General features: G+C 40.4%; 1 protein-coding gene across 2 annotated transcripts in view; it reads right to left on the bottom strand.

Moving 5' to 3' along the window:
• Positions 1 to 12,733, bottom strand: part of uvrag (UV radiation resistance associated gene) — a 438,674-nt gene that overhangs the window by 207,548 nt on the left and 218,393 nt on the right. The window lies entirely within an intron of this gene.

Below are 12,733 nucleotides of genomic sequence, written 5' to 3'. Positions count from 1 at the left end.
GTACAGCTCAGGATAAGTTGTAAATAGTGGAAGTTTACTCCACCTCCTTTCCATACAAGCTTGCCATATAACAACTCCTCCACTGAAACACATAAATCCTATAAAAGCCTTTCTATTTAATACATGAAATACTGACCACAGCTGAATCATTAAGACTTGGATAATCAACCAACATCTTCCATGAACATAAAACCATAAGACATAAGACCAGTACAAGTCTATTGAGCTGAGGAGGAATTTCTTTAACTAAACGGTGGTGAATCAGTGAAATTAATTGCCACAGATGGCTGTGGAGGCCAAGTCATTGGGTATATTTAAAACGGAGATTGACAGATTCTTGATTAGTCAGAGGGCCAAAGGTTACAGGGAGAAGGCAGGAGAATCAGGTTGAGAGGTATAATAAATTGGCTGTGAAGGAATGGTGAAGCAGACTAGAAGAGCCAAATGGCCTAGTTCAGCTCATATGTCTTATGGCCTTGAATATCATGGAACTACAAATTTATATGAAAGAATGAGGACAGCAAGATGCTGTTTTATAGAAACATTGTACAGAACACAGCCCTTAAGCCCAACCCATTCAAGCGGACCAAGTTGCTTACCTGAGCTAACCGTAAAACGTAACTGTTATGTTTTGAAACTTCAAAACATTAAAGTAATTCAAAGGAAGACAAAGGAGTCCGGGAATGCTGATCTAATGCAGGTCTAACTTCGAATTTACTTTCAGCGAGGCACTTACATATCACGTGTTAGCGTGATGACATATGCAATTAACATATTTTTATATACAACCAGCAATTATTTAAATGAACAAGAATACTTAATCTATATTTATAGATTATATATGGATCTATAATATATAATAATATTAATAGTAATTATTATTATATAATGATTAAAAAACCATGAAAATCTGGGCTAGGAGAACACCGATTTCCTGCTACATGCAGAAATCAAGTGGCTCAGCAGAGGAAGAGTTCTCAACAGGGTGTTTGGGCTAAAAGGGAACTTGCAGAAGTACATTCATGAAAACAACAGGTCAGATTTTGCTACGTGTTTTGAAGATAAAGAATGGCTACAGAAACTAGCCTACTTAGCAGACATTTTTCATCATATGAACCAGTTGAACATGTCTCTGCAAGGCCCTAGAGAAAATATTTTGACTTCAAGAGACAAGATTCTTGGATTTAAAAGGAAATTGCATCTTTGGAAAAATTATGTGCAGAAGTAAAACTTGAAATGTTTTCACTGCTGCTTGAGCTTGAGAGTGAGGAAGGCTTTTTCCACTGAGGCAAGGGGAGAAAAAAAACAGAGGACAAGGGTTAAGGGTGAGGGGGGAAAAGTTTAAAGGGAACATTAGGGGGGGCTTCTTCACACAGAGGGTGGTGGGAGTGTGGAATGAGCTGCCAGATGAGGTGGTAAATGCGGGTTCTTTTTTAGCATTTAAAAATGAATTGGACAGATACATGGATGGGAGGTGTGTATGGAGGGACATGGTCTGTGGGCAGGTCAGTGGGACTAGGCAGAAAATGGTTCGGCACAGCCAAGAAGGGCCAAAAGGCCTGATTCTCTGCTGTAGTTTTTCTATGGTCTCTATATCAGAAAGTCGCAAGTCTTATTGAAAAACACCTGGAAGAACAAAATTGAACAGTACTTTTCCTCCCTTCCAACCCAAGTGTATGACTGGGAGAAAGACCCTTTCTCTGAATTTTCTGCTCAGCCAGAGAACTTGACTTTGAGGAAAGGAAGAAGTTTGTGAGCTGTACTCTGATCATTCACTCATGATAAGATTTACTAACTTGTCCTTGGACAAGTTCTGGATTTCTTTGGAAGAAGAGTATCCTGCCATTCATAGGAAAGCACTGAACATTTTGCTGCAGTTCTCAACTTCTTACATGTGTGAGCAAGGTTCTTCTTGTTTAACAAGCATCAAGAGCAAAAAATAGAAATAGTTTCATTTCAGTTGAAGGTGAAATCCGTGTGTGCCTATCTCAAGATCGACCCAGAACTGAGAAAATTATGTATGCGTATGAGCTTTAAATATTTATGAAAGAAAAAGAAAGAGTAATTTCAAAAAAAGTAAGCTAAGCTTAACCATCTGTTTTCTTTCCCCAAGAAAGGTTGGCTAAAAGTTCATTCTCTACTCAAAAGAACATTGGCAACTATTTTTTGATTATTATATACAGTGGCATGCAAATGTTTGGGCATCCCGATCAAAATTTCTGGTACTGTGAATAGTTAAGTGAGCAGAAGATGAACTGGTCAACAAAAGTCATAAAGTTAAAAATGAAACATTCTTTTCGACATTTTAAGCAAGATTAGTGTATTATTTTTGTTTTGTACAATTTTAGAGTGAAATAAAGGAAAGGAGCACCATGCAAAAATTGGGGTGCCCCAAGTGATTTGAGCTCTCAGATAACTTTTACCAAGGTCTCAGACCTTAGTTAGCTTGTTAGGGCTATGGCTTGTTCACAGTCATCATTAGGAAAGGCCAGGTGATGCAAATTTCAAAGCTTTGTAAATACTCTGACTCCTCAAACCTTGTCCCAACAATCAGCAGCTATGGACTCCTCTAAGCAGCTGCCTAGCACTCTGAAAATTAAAATAAATGATGCCCACAAAGCAGGAGAAGGCTATAAGAAGATAGCAAAGCGTTTTTAGGTAGCCGTCTCCTCAGTTTGTAATGTAATTAAGAAATGGCAGTTAACAGGAATGGTGGAGGTCAAGTTGAGGTCTGGAAGACCAAGAAAACTTCCCGAGGGAACTGCTTGCAGGATTGCTAAAAAGGCAAATCAAAACCTCCGTTTGATTGCAAAAGACCTTCAGGACTCTGGAGTGGTGGTGCATTGTACTATTGTGCAGAGACACCCGCACAAATATGACCTTCATGGAAGAATCATCAGAAGAAAACCTTTCTTGCATCCTCACCGCAAAATTCAGCGTCAGAAGTTTGCAAAGGAACATCTAAACAAGCCTGATGCATTTTGGAACCAAGTCCTATGGACTGATGAAATTAAAATAGAAGTTTTTGGCCGCAATAAACAAAGGTATATTTGGAGAAAAAAGGGTGCAGAATTTCATGAAAAGAGCACCTCTCCAACTGTTAAGCATGGGGGTGGATCGATTATGCTTTGGGCTTGTGTTGTAGCCAGTGGCACGGGAAACATTTCACTGGTAGAGGGAAGAATGAGTTCAATTAAATACCAGCAAATTCTGGAAGCAAACATCATACCGTCTGTAAAAAAGCTGAAGGTGAAAAGAGGATGGCTTCCACAACAGGATAATGATCCTAAATACACCTCAAAATCCACAATGGACTACCTCAAGAGGCGCAAGCTGAAGGTTTTGCCATGGCCTTCACAGTCCCCCAACCTAAACATTATCGAAAATCTGTAGATAGACCTCAAAAGGGCAATGCATGCAAGACAGCCCAAGAATCTCACAGAACTAGAAGCATTTTGCAAGGAAGAATGGGTGAAAATCCCCCAAATGAGGATTGGAAGACTCTTAGCTGGCTACAGAAAGTGTTTACAAGCTGTGATACTTGCCAAAGGGGGTGTTACTAAGTACTGACCATGCAGGGTGCCCAAACTTTTGCTTCGGGCCCTTTTCCTTTTTTGTTATTTTGAAACTATAAAAGATGGAAATAAAAAAGTAATCTTGCTTAAAATATTAAAGAAATGTGTCATCTTTAACTTTATGCCTTTTGGAAGTCAGGTCATCTTTTCCTTGCTTAGCTATTCACAGTAACAGAAATTTTGGCCGGGGTGCCCAAACTTTTGCATGCCACTGTATACAACTTACTGATCATGCTAATGTACTGTGAGCACTGGATATAATTTTTATGTAGGGGTTCCCTGAGACCTGAAGATTATTTCAAGGGTTCTTCTAGGGCAAAAAGGTTGGGAAAGGCTGCTCCAGAACCTATTAAAGTTTCTGCTCATTAGTCCATTAGTAGAAAAATACTAAATAAGAATGGTGTTCATGGAAGGACACTACGGAGGAAACCACTGTTCTCCAAAAAAAGTGCTGCACATCTCAAGTTTGCAAACAAAATATGGATGTTCCACAACGCTTCCGGGACAATGTTCTATGGACTTGAACTTTCTGGCAGAAATATACACCACTATGTCTGGAGAAAAAAGACCACTGCACACCAACAGCAAAAACTCATCCCAACTGTGAAGATGGTGGGAGGAGCATCATGGTTTGGAGCTGTTTTGCTGCCTCAGGGTCTGGACAGCTTGCAATTGTTGAGGGAACAGCAAATTCAAAATTATATCAAGGCATTTTACAGAAGAATGTCAGGGCAGTGGTCCATCACCTGAAACTTAATAGAAGTTGGATGATGCAACAAGACAATCATCTGAAACACAAGAGTAAATCAACCACAGAATGGTTTAAAAAGAAGAAAATTCATGTTTTACAATGGCCAAGTCAGCTTCCAGACCTTTATCCAGTTGACATGCTGTGGTATGAGCTGATGAGAGCTGTTCATGCAAGTATCCCAGAAACACTGATGAACTGAAACAGTTTTGTATGGAAGAATAGTCTAAAATTCCTCACCATTGTGCAAGTCCGATCAGCAACTACAGGAAATGTTTGGTGGCAGTTACACAATAGTAATGTCCTCTATAAAATATAAATACAAAGCCTGTGCGGTAACACTGCTTTTCATATTATACTGCCCTGGCATGTGATTCACGTAGACAGCTAGAAAGCTACATCCATGGTTGACCCCGACCAACGGAGAGCCTCCGACAGAAAGCTGTCACTCATTCTTTAAAGAGTGTTAAAAAGAGGTTAACTTCTTCCCACATGCACTAAAACATACAGTGAAATGTGTCATTTTGCGTCGACAAACAACAGTCCAAGGATGTGCTGAGAGCAGCCAACATAGCATGCCCACAACTTACCAACTCTAATCCACATCTTTGGAATGTGGAAACTGGTGGAAACCCATGTGGTCACGGGAAGATTGTACAAGCTCCTTACAGACAGCGGTAGGAATCGAACACCAACTGGTGGTTCTGAAAAGCGCTGTACTAACCACTACACTACTGCGTCACCCTGTGTTCTTTCTTTCATGCAAGTTCTTTGGCCTGTTATGTTCAAAAACTGATACTGATCTTATACAATGTTACGTAGTGAAACTATACCGCCAACAATCGAAGAATATGTGAAGGTTATTAACACATACAGATAAAGCTGACATTTACCTGATCAAACAATCCAAGTGTTATGTTTACATCAGTGCTGTCATTCTTTATTCGCACTAGGCTTTTATTGGTATGTAAAGTTTTTATAACTTGTACTTTAAAAATCATTATTTGTTAGTTTGAGAACAACTCCCACTTGACATTTTTATAGCTGCTGACACATCATCACAAAATCCCAAAGGACATCACTGTCTTGGATTTTGAAATATTGGCCAATAAACACATCTCATCCCTTAAAAGACATCTCTTTGTTGCCTCCTTATCAAGATCAAACCCAGATATTTCAGTTCTCCACCATACTAGATTAGCTTTTTAAAGTTCAAGATTAAAACTGAGTTAATTAAAACAGAACTGGAGAACATGAGTTATAAGGAAAGACTAAATAGGTTAGGACTTTATTCCTTGGAATAGGGAAGATCGAGGGGAGATTTGATAGAGGTACATAAAACTATGAGGGGTATAGACAGGGTGAATGCAAGCAGGCTTTTTCCACTGGGGTTGAGTAGGACTACAACTAGTGGTCATGGGTTAAGGGTGAAAAGTGAAATGTTTAAGGGGAACATGATGGAAAACTTCTTCACTCAAGGGTGGTAAGAGTGTGGAATGAGCTGCCAGCGCAAGTGGTGGATGTGATTTTGATTTCAATGTTGGATAGGTACATGGACGAACTAGACAGTTTAAATGGTTTGGCACAGACTGGAAGAGCCGTAGAGCCTCTTTCTGCACTGTAGAAATGACTTTACGACTCTTTTAAATAAAGAGCCTAATGGCTCTGCCGAGGTAGAGTGGATATGGAGAGGTTGCTTCCAATAGTGGGGAAAGTCTATGACCAGAAGTGGAGGTTGATAGGTTCCTGATTAGTGAGGGGGGTCAAAGGTTACAGGGAGAAAGCAGGAGTTGGGGTTGAGTGGGAAATTAAATCAGCTATGATCGAATAGTGGAATAGACTTGATGGGCCAAATATCCTAATTCTGCTTCTACGTCTTACGGTCTTATTGAAATTGCTATTTTCCCTTGGATTTTTTATGGCTATTTGTTATGCTTTTCCCTCAGACCCTTGAATCAAATGCGATCTCCAACATACTGGAGAGCAAATTTTTCCCAATTTTTAGGTACATCGTTCTACATTCAAAGATTTCAGGCTGGCCCTTGCAGGCCAGGGCAAATTTGACTACAGCTATTAACAAAATCAACAGTTGATCCTTCAGTGTGAATATCAACAGCCAAGTGGAGATACTGGTGGGATCCCGAGAAGACGACCAAAAAAAATCCTGACTCAAATGACCATGCTTGTATCTTGCGGTATACCACAAACAAGAAGCACAGTATGTTTCTTGGTTTCAAATGACAAACTGTTCAAACTCCACATGTAATCGAAACCTCCTTGATTAGATTACAACCCTGTAATCACTTCCAGGACCTCATTATTTTCCTTTTAATTACTGTTGTATTTTTTTGTAATAACTATTCTGTTCACTTCTAAGTCACTATTTTGTCAGCATTTTCCCAAGAGACATGATATAATTTATAGTGATATTGTCAGAGCAGAAATTTCTTTCTCCCTATAATCTGTACTCTGCCCAAAGTGAATACTTGCAGCTTTGGGTGCTGCCTCTGCATCTGGCCCAGATTGATCGGAATTCTTGCTGTATTTCATCCTTAAAAAGCAGCTGCTGCAAATGGAAACGGATTCTTTCTGAAGTGCAGCAATTACTGAGAGATTTAACTTTGCTTTTTAAAAAAAAAGTTATTTAAAAAGACTTGCATCAAGTAGGACTTTAGCTCAGGCTACACCTAAAACTGCACAATGGACATTGAGAGATATTCGAGTTCAGTTACCAAACTGACAACACTAAGAGTGTTAGAACCATCAAAACGCTTTCCAAAACTACTGCTGTTCATTTCCACAAAGAAACAGCTCACATCACTAGGTCTAGGTTTCAGTATCGCGAAGGATTGGCATCTGTCTTTCATTGTACATTGTGAAACACAGGAAAGATATTAATAGGATTGAAAGAGTACAGAGAAAATTTACAAGGATGTTGCTGGGACTTGAGCCACAGGGAAAGGTTGAATAGGTTAGGGCTGTATACCCCTGGAGAGTAGGACAATGAGGCATACAAAATTATGAAGGGTATAGATAGGGTAAATAAATCCAAGCAGGCGTTTTTCACTGAGCAACACACACAAAATGCTGGAAGAACTCAGCAGGCCGGGCAGCAAAGAGTACAACTGATGTTTCAGACAGAAAAGAGTACAGTTAATGTTTTGGGCAAGACCCTTCTACTACTCACCTTTTTTCACCAGTCCTGCTGAAGGGTCTCGGCCCAAAAAGTTGACTGTACCCTTTTCAAAAGATGCTGCCTAGCCTGCTGAGTCCTCCAGCATTTTGTGTGCTGCTTAGATTTCCAGCATCTGCAGATTTTCTCGTTTGGTTTCTACTGAGGTTGGGTGAGACTAGAACTAGAGGTCATGGGTTAAGGGTGAAAAGTGAAATGTTTAAGGGGAACATGAGGGGGGATCTTCTTCACTCAGAGGGTAGAACGATTTGCCAGAAGTGGTTGATGTAGGTTCAACTGCAATATTTAAGAGTAATTTCAATAAGCACATGGATAGCAATGGTCCAGGTGCAGATTCAGGGGCCCTAGATAGAATAACAGTTCAACATGGACTAAATGGGCAAAGGGCTCGTTCATGTTCTGTAGTGCTGTATGGTTCTCTATATCAAAATTATGTGCACCACAGCTACAGGGCAGCATGTGGAAGAGCAGTTGGCACTGCAGCCTCACTGATCCAGGGGCCCAGTATTATCATGACCTTACTAATAGCAGCAGCAGAGCCGCAGGAATTGAATCCTGATCACTGGTGCTGTAAAGCATTGCTCTAAACTCTAAACCACCATTACTGTCACATACCCTTAATTTTCTACATTTTGACATTGGTTGTACAAGCTGAGCAGGGGAATTTGCTGCTATTGCCCAGTACTGTCTTGATGCAGAGATAACAAGGCACTTGCTTGAATAGGTTATGCCAGTGGTCCGCAACCACCGGGCCGCAAAGCATGTGCTACTGGACTGTGAGGAAACAATATGAGTTAGCTGCACCTTTCCTCATTCCCCGTCACGCACTGTTGAACTTGAACATAGGGTTGCCAACTGTCCCATATTTGCCGGGACATCCCGTATATTGGGCTAAATTGGTTTGTCCCATACGGGACCGCCCTTGTCCCGTATTTCCCCCGCTAAGATAAAACGTTCTTATGAAACCTTTCGTGCCGAAATGGCGTAAAGCGAAGAAGCAATTATCATTAATTTATATGGGAAAAAATTTTGAGCATTCCCAGACCCAAAGAATAACATAACAAATCATATTAAATAACACATAAAACCGAAAATAAATAACACTAACATATAGTAAAAACAGGAATGATATGATAAATACACAGCCTATATAAAGTAGAAATAATATGTACAGTCGGGAAGATGAAGGCAAAACCGATTTCTGGGAGAAAAATTCAGCACATACGCGCGTGCACACGTCACGCATGCGCACACAGGTGGCCGCGCAAGGCTTCATGGTCATAGTAGTCTTTCCTGGGGTAAAGTGTCCCGGGATTTGACTGCTACTTTTGTCCCTTATTTGGGAGTGAGAAAGTTGGCAACTGTAAAAGACATGTTGAGGTGAGTTTAACCCTACTTGAACAACCCCTCCCCGGGTTGGCCGGTCCGCAAGAATGTTGTCAATATTAAACCAGTCCGCGGTGCAAAAAAGGTTGGGGACCCCTGGGTTATGCAATAACAGCCAATATTAGTTCAGACAATAGAGAAGCAGGACTCAACTGAAAACAACAGGAACGTACAGTGAGTCTAGATGTAGGGTCTTGACCCAAAATGTCAACTATCTATTTCAAAGTTCAAAGTAAATTTATTACCAAAGTGCATATATGCCATATAGTATCATGTGCATGAGTATATATAGAGCACTGTGCAAAAGTCTTAGATACATATATAAAGCTAGACACTCTCAGCCCTGAGACACGAGGCAAAGTCATTTGATTCCACACAACTAGTTTATTTATCATTACAGAATGTCTCTCTGGTGCTTCCCACTCCCTTCTCCTCCCTTCCTCCTTTCCCAAACAAGATTCCACTCTCCCTTCTCCTATTTCCAAACATGAATCCCCTCTCCCTGCTCCTTTCCTACTCTCAGTCCACAATAGAGACCCATTTCAGAATCAGATCTATCACTCACAAATGTCATGAAATTTATTTTTTTTTGCAGCAGTACAGTGCAATACACAAAATTACTACAGTACTGTGCAAAAAAAGTCTTTGGCTCCCTAGCTATATGTACATGCTGAACACTTTTGCACAGTACTGTGTGCCGTGAAACCAACAGTTGATCCTTCAGTGTGACTATCACGAGCTAAGTGGAGAGTTTGGTGTGATCTCAAACACCAGACTGACCATGCTTGTTATCTTGCAGTATATCACAATCGTTTTTTTGATTTTCAGTTTAATGGCACAGAAAAAGAATATTAACATATCTCCACCACTATTCCCTCTGAATACTTTACAAGCTAAATTTTATACCAAGAACTGGTTTGATAAACCGTACTGGAGCTAAATAAATCAATAAACTGTGAGACTCAGATTTTAAACAGAAACTGCCTGATTTCCTTTTTAAATTGAAAGGCATGAGAAAATGTTAGACTTAAGAGTTATTATCACTGGCATACGTTGTGAAATCTGTTGTTTTATGGCAGGAATAGACAGCAATACATAAAAAATTACTGTGTTACAATATGAAACATAAAAATATAGATAAGTAGAGGAAAAAGTGAGGTAATGTTCATGGGTGCATAGGCCATTCAGAAATCTGATGAGCAGAGGTGAAGAAGCTGTTTCTGAAGAGTGAGTGAGTGAGTGAGTGAGTGAGTGAGTGAGTGAGTGTGTGTGTGTGTGTGTGTGTGTGTGTGTGTGTGTGTGTGTGTGTGTGTGTGTGTGTGTGTGTCTGTCTGTCTGTCTTCAGGTTGCAGTACCTCCTCTCTGATGGTGGCAATGAGAAGAGGACATGTCTAGTATTGGATTTTTGAACACAGAATTCTCAGGATAATATAGCCAAATGGACATCTGATATTTGCACCCAGACTACTTTACAAGTGAATAGCTAGGTCCCACTCCCGATCCTTATTTATTTATTTAGAGATATAGCGCAGAACAGGCCCTTCCAGCACAACAAGCTGCACCACCTAGCAACACACTGATTTAACCCTAGCCTGTTCACAGGATAATTTACAATGACCAATTAACCTCCTAACCAGTGGGACTGTGGGAAGAAACTGGACCACCCAGAGAAAACCCACATAGTCACAGGGAGAACGTACAAACTGCTTACAGACAGCACCAGAAATGAAGTGTGAACCCTGACACCCTGAGCGTCATGCTAACTGCTACAATACTGTAGCACCCTAGGCCATTCATTCTAACAATTTAGCACTTATAATTTATTTTTAATATTACCTCTGATTCCTTTGCCAATCATCTCAAACCTCTGAGATGCACCAACGACCTTTTAGCTACTGGAATAATTTTCTCTTTACTCCACCTAAGAAAGACTCAACTTTACACATCAAATATCGTTTTGGCAATGACAATGCTCATTCATGCTTAGGTTTTGGTGGCACTCAATAAATTAGAAACTAATCATGAAGTTTAAAGCAATAAAGAGGAACCAACCATTATCAATGTGACCACAGTCACATACAATAAATCTCCCCACAGTTCCAGCTGTGAACCTGCAATGCAGATATCCCAACTGTGTCGAGATTAAGGGGAGCAAAAGAGGGAGTGTGACTCTAACCTCACGGCAGGACACCATACTAGTACTGAGCAGCGCAACACTATTACAGCTCCGGAGTTCAGAGTTCAATTCCGGCGTCACCCTGTAAGGAGTCTCTGTACGTCCTCTACGTGAAAAGCGTGGATTTTCCCCAGGTGCTCCAGTTTCCTCCCACAGTCTAAAGATGTACTAGGCAGGTTAATTGGTTAGTGTAAATTGTCTCGTGATTAGGTTAAGGTTAATTTGAGTTGTGGAGTTGCTGGAGCGTCGTGGCTCGAAAGGCCGCAGGAGTCTACTCACACTGTATCACATAAAGATTTAACACCAGAACCTAAAATTGAAAGAGCAGCATTCATGCAATAAAAGCCAAGTGTAATTGCTTGAGAGATATTGAGACCCTGGTTAAGGAGAAGGAGGAGGTACATAGCAGGTATAGGCAGGAAGGAACAAACGAAGTATTTAAGGGATATTACAAATGGAAGGAGGAAATTAGGGGTGATAAAACAAAGCACAAGGTTGAAAGTGAACTGTTTAAGGGGAACATGACAGAGAATATCTTCACTCAGAGGATGGTGAGAGTGCAGAACAAACTACTGGCAGAAGTGGTGGATGCAGGTTCGATTTCAAAATTTAAAGAAGGTTGGACATGTAAATTGAAGGCTGCCATCCAGGTGCAGGTCATTGGGTCTAGACAGATTAACAGTTCAGCACTGACTAGATGGGCCAAAGGGAGAGTTTCTGTGCTACAGTATTCTATTTCTGTGCTATAGTATTCTAGGACTCATAATAATTTTACCATTTTGTGACTCATAGCAATTTTATCTTGTCACCAGGTTACATAAAAGATGTGGAGACTTTGGTCAAGGTACAGAAGAGGTTTACCAGGATGCTGCCTCGATTAGAGGGTGTGAACTATATGGAGTGGTTGGATAAACATGCGTTGTTTCTCTGGAGCGTCAGAGGCTGATAGAAGTTCACACAGTCATAGATACAGTAAAAAGTCATAGTCTTTTTCCCCAGGGTGGAAATGACAACATAAACAACAAAGCTTCAAGGGAAGAGGGGAAAGTTTAGAGAAAACATATGGGACAAGTTTCAGTGAGTGTTTTGTTTTATATACACAGCATAGAATGTGCAGCTGGGGGCGTGCTGAAAAAATGTGACGGTGTGATTGGAGATATGCAGGTATGGAGGGACATGGATCACAGCAGGCAAAAGATATTAGTTTAATATGGCACAGGCATTGTGGCTGAAAGGCTTGTATCTACGCTGTAATGTTCTACATTCTATGTTCAATTTGGGGAGTGAACAGGAGAGTACAAGGACCATGGTGATGGGAGACATGATGAGAAGAGGCAGAAAAATAGCCACGATCCACCTGGAGAAAAACGATGAACAACTTCTACCCTTATTTCTGTTCTTGATCAACAAGTGTGATTAAAGCAATTCCTTTTAATGATATAACTGAAGCAAGACCACCTGGGGACTGGGCAAGAAGAATACATAATCTACATTCAAAGATTGATAAAAATCTATTTAAAGCATATGATGTCTCATTACAAAGCAACCCACAGAGCATCCAACAATATCCAAGGACTTAAAACAAATTCCTCTTCAACTCTGTACTAAAGATACACCCATCTATTCTGAGGCTGTGCCCTCTTTTGTCCTGGACT

Source organism: Mobula birostris, chromosome 7, assembly GCF_030028105.1.
Source record: "Mobula birostris isolate sMobBir1 chromosome 7, sMobBir1.hap1, whole genome shotgun sequence".
In the NCBI taxonomy this organism is placed as follows: Eukaryota; Metazoa; Chordata; class Chondrichthyes; order Myliobatiformes; family Myliobatidae; genus Mobula; species Mobula birostris.
This window is presented reverse-complemented; position numbering and strand designations above follow the sequence as displayed.